Source organism: Anomaloglossus baeobatrachus, chromosome 11 (assembly GCF_048569485.1).
Source record: "Anomaloglossus baeobatrachus isolate aAnoBae1 chromosome 11, aAnoBae1.hap1, whole genome shotgun sequence".
NCBI lineage: Eukaryota > Metazoa > Chordata > Amphibia > Anura > Aromobatidae > Anomaloglossus > Anomaloglossus baeobatrachus.
In genome coordinates this window covers 17,318,329-17,323,411 of record NC_134363.1, presented here as the reverse complement: position 1 = coordinate 17,323,411, position 5,083 = coordinate 17,318,329, and positions in this window count along the sequence as shown.

Here is a 5,083-nt window from a genome sequence, read left to right as displayed (position 1 = left end):
GGTCAGGGAGAGGTAGGCTGGGTAGCAGGACAGATCAGTGTCAACTTACAGGGACCAGGACGCACGTTGCTGAGCAGAGATATTACTAGCGACATTATGGAGGTATACAGACAAAAATAAAGCAGTGACAGTCTCAGAATGAGGCAGGCCTGAACAGACCGCTCCCACCTGACTTAAAGGGAACCTGTCAGGTGCAATACGCACCAAGAACCACGAGCAGTTCTGGGTATATATTGCTAATCCCTGCCTAACTGTCCCAGGCTATAGTAACATAGATAAAGGGATCTTTAGAAAAAGTATTTCTAAAGAGCTTTTATTTTATGTTAATAAGCATGGGGACTAGTCCCTAGACTAGTCTGTCATCTTAGCATGCTAGCACTTCCACAGGGACATACTAACATGCTATTTAATGCAGCATCAACAGCGGTGCAGCGCATACCTGTTTTCACTGTGACCAGTCTTCGGAATGCCCGGCACTTGCAGTCATGCGCACCAGACCTATCTGTGTACACCCGGCTTCATACTGAAAGTGCCCGGCATTCAGAAGCGCGGTCACAGTGAACACAGGTACGAGCGTCACCGCTGGTGATGCTGCATTAAATAGTATGATAGTACACCCCTGTGGGCGTACTAACATGATAAGAGGGTGGCTAGTCTGGGGATATAACTGGGGTTAGTCTGAGGATACTCACACTGGCAAATAAGAAACATAAATATTACAATACAGTTGCTGTATGCTCCTTAGTGTACGGCATGTTTTTGCTATATAGTGTCTAAAAAAGTCTTACCGGAGTTGACAAGAGCAAAGATCATACAAACCAAAGCGAATAGGTTCTTCATTGTGGATGTTGGGCGGTTTCTCAGATTCTCTTCGGCTCGTCCTTTCGTCTGTACAGCGGGATCTTATAAATACTCTTCAGAAAGGTAAAGAAACTATTGTATTATGGGATGGATGAGGTCACTCCAATAATGCCACGACATTAGGCTTTCCAGGTTTGCCAGATTAAATATTCTTCCCCAATACAACAATAAAATATAACAATAGGAACCATCACAATATCTGTCAATTTGTACCTGCCAAAATAAAGAACACTTTGTCCTCTTTGTTTTTTGGGCAATAGTTACTTCTGGAGAATGGCTTTTCTTTCTCTAAGGAGACGTCGGGGAACACATTTTATTGTATCTATCAGTTCCTTATTGTTTCTATTCTATTTCAGGTGAATAAAGTCAATTTTCAACATTGATTAACTTTATTATTTTTATAATTTAAATACATTTTATTCTCTTCTTTTCCCATTAAAAAAAAAAAAATATTTGAAGCTTTATTTATCTGATATAAATCTCCAAATATCCCGCATAGACATAAGGGGATTTTTCTTTTATACAGCCTTTTACCATTTTTTTTTTTTTATTCATTATTTATTTGATTTTATTAATAAAAGTACACGAGAGAGTCAACAAATCAGAAACAAACAAGTATAAATCATAACTAAACCTAAAACCTAAAACTAAACAGAAACAATAATTGAACACATGAAATCAGATGTAAACTACTTTATCCTTTGTTGGTGATGGGGCTAGGCATGGGTTTTCAGTTTGAAAGGAAGATCTAAGGAAAGGGATCTACAGAGCAATAATCGAAAGGTTATAGGTCAAGTTGATGTGAGGAAATTAAAGCCTTATGGCCACTTTGCACGCAGTGACATCGCTAGCGATGTCGCTGCCGATCGCCCCTGCCCCGTCATTTGTGCGTCACGGGCAAATCGCTACCCGTAGCGTACAAAATCGCTAGACCCCATCACACGGACTTACCTTCCTAGTGACGTCGCTGTGGTCAGCAAACAGCCTCTTTTCTAAGGGGGCGGTTCGTGCGGTGTCACAGTGACGTTACACGGTAGGCGTCCAATAGAAGCGGAGGGGTGGAGAGCAGCCACATGAAAGTCACGCCCACCTCATTGCCAGAAGACGCAGGTACGTTGTTGTTCATCGTTCCTGGGGTGTCATACGTAGCGATGTGTGCTGCTTCAGGAACGACGAAGAACCTGTGTCCAAAATCAGCAATAATTTTATGGAAATGAATGACGTGTCAACGATCAACGATAAGGTGAGTATTTTTGATCGTTAGTGGTCGCTCGTACTTGTCACATGCAACGACGTCACTTACGAGGCCGGATGTGCGTCATGAATTCCGTGACCCCAACGACATCTCGTTAGCGATGTCGTTGCGTGTAAACGGGCCTTTAGATTTCAAGAAGATGGAGGAGGAGGCTGTAATGTAAGTCAATACTTAAAAATAGTACAGACGGAATCATAGTCCTGCCATGATCCGAGGGTTAGATTTCTGGGAAGGCATATAATGGATTCAGGGAGAATACTGAGATGTGGTCAGTTACGGTTCGAGGTTAAAAGGCAGGAGGTCACGACAAGACAGGGAATGGGCTTAGAGGAGTCAAATAATGGTCTGGGGTCAAGAAACAAAGATCAGAACACATTCATAAACACAAGACAACAGCACAACTACTTAACCAGAATGTATGACTGGCAAGGTACTGGGAGAGCATGCTCAGTGTGATGGGGTCCTTCTCCCATATCACACAATCAACAGAGTGAGAGATGGATGAGCAAGCCGAAGAACATTTATTCCAAGCAAATCAAACAGTCCATAACAAAATCCACCATACAGAGGGTAAAAATAGTCCATAAATGGCATAAATGTCCCGGGGATCAGTCACAATCCTCCAGCAGTCCTTTTCAAGGGAAATCGGGGTTTCCCACAGTCTCTTTTGGGTGTCAACTTCCCCCTTAGTTGATCAATCTTGCTTCTGCTCTTGTCGTTCCCAGCCTGACTGACCAATTCTTTTGGTAGCAGAGAGTTTAGGTAGGTCCTATGCCTCCTCCCCCAGACTAAGGAACAATAGCCTAGCAGGGGAGGGATTAAACCTGACACTCTACACACAAGGAATACAGAATGGACAGTAAATCACACCTAAATTACTAATCTACACAACATAACACATATCCCCCCAAATCCCACCATCACAACCAGGAAAGAAGCAGAGCAATTACCAGGAAGATGGAACACCTGAGTAATCAGCACCTCCCAGAACCTGCATGGATATCTGCACTGTCAATCAATCTGCCAGCTCAGTGCTCAGGAAAACACAGCAGAGCATCTTCTAATGTGCAAGATGCTCTGCATAGAGGACACATTAGGGGCAAGTTAGGGGCTTTAACTACTTCATAATGAAATTGAGTGTTGACCCTACTAATAAATTCTGAAAGAGACGGGATTGAAGAGTCTTTTACCTTGTTTGGTTGTCGCAAATTTTTGCAAAATGCAATAACAGGCGATCAAAAGGCAGCATCTACACAAAAATGTTACCATTAAAAGTATCAGCTCAAGACACAAAATTAAGTCGTCACTGAGCCCGATATCCCAAAAAAGGAGAACGCTACAGGTTGTGAAAAACGGCGCAAAAAGTGCACACTTTTTTTAGACAAAATTCAAAATTTTTTTCACCCCTTCGATAAAAGTAAACCTATACATGTTTGGTATCTATGAACTCATACCGACCTGAGACATCACACTGACACATCAGTTTTCCCATGGAATGAACATGATGGTAGAAGGGGAGCAAAAAAAAACAAAAACAAAAAATGGAAAATCGCCCAGGGGTGAAAGAGTTAAGGAATGGGGGCCTTACTATACAATGTATAGAAATATCAAATAATTTTTATTTTTTATAAAGAATATTTATAAGAAGGAATGTTTAAAAATATTCTAGATTCTCCAGAAGTTACTTTTTCCTTTCTATAAGAAATGTACGCAACACATTGTCTTCATGAATATTTATTGAAAAGTTCAGATAATCACATCCTAATTTTCATCTAAAGTTATCATTTTTTATCTTTTAGTATGAGAGCAGTGCATAAGCTTAGATATCTTCATCTTGATTGATGACCTGAAATATATGGGTGCTGATACACTATATATCCAGTATCACATACATACAGTGTGTCCACCCATATCCTGTCCACCACCATTAACTTGAGAAAGGCGGCAGCTATAGGCATAGAAGTGGTGTCTAGGTATAGTAAAGTAGCTATGCACTACGCCATGGGTCCCCAATACCAGTCCTCGAGGGCCGCCAACAGTGCATGTTTTCAGGATTTCCTTAGCATTGCACATGTGATAATTTAATCACCTGCACAGTTGATGATTCCAACACTCATGCAATGCTAAGGAAATCCTAAAAACATGCACTGTTGGCGGCCCTCGAGAACTGGAGTTGCGGAACCCTGCACTACGCAATGAAACCACCTATAGCGCCACCTGGTGGAAAACAACAGAGTTAGCATTTTTATCTCGAAAATGGAACAAGATAGAGAAAAAAAAAATGAGTTACAAAGTTTTGGGCATCATCAATTTAATACGAATCGACACCTTGCATACAGAAATGCTATGATTAGAAGGTGTAAAACTCACAAGGCTGCGGACGTGAAGCGATACCTCATGGAGACTTTTCTACAAGTCATTGGGTATGGTGGCTGTGAGGAGTGGCCTCCTCGCTCACCTGACCTGACCCCATTGGACTTCTTTCTGTGAGGTCACATCAAACAGCAGTTGTATGCGACCCCTCCACTAACATTGCAGGACCTACGACGACGTATCACAGATGCTTGTGCAAACGTGTCACCTACCATATTGCACAACGTGCAGCAAGATACAGTATGCTGTGCAGAGTCCAGATGTGCATTGCAGCTGACGGGGGACACTTTCAGCATCAAAGTTACATGAGCGCCATATGCCTGACCAGCATTCAATGTTTTTGGGGGGGGGGGGGGGGGGGTCATGGGTTTGATAGCATAGCATTTCTGTATGCAAGGTGTCAATTCATATTGAATTGATGATGCCCTACAATTTTTTAATTCACTTTTTTCTCTATCTCGTTCCGTTTTCGAGATAAAAATGCTAACTCCGTTGTTTACCACCAGGTGGCGCTATAGGTGGTTTCATTGCGCAGCGCATGGATACTTTACTATACCTAGATACCACTTCTATGCCTATAGCTGATGCCGTTCT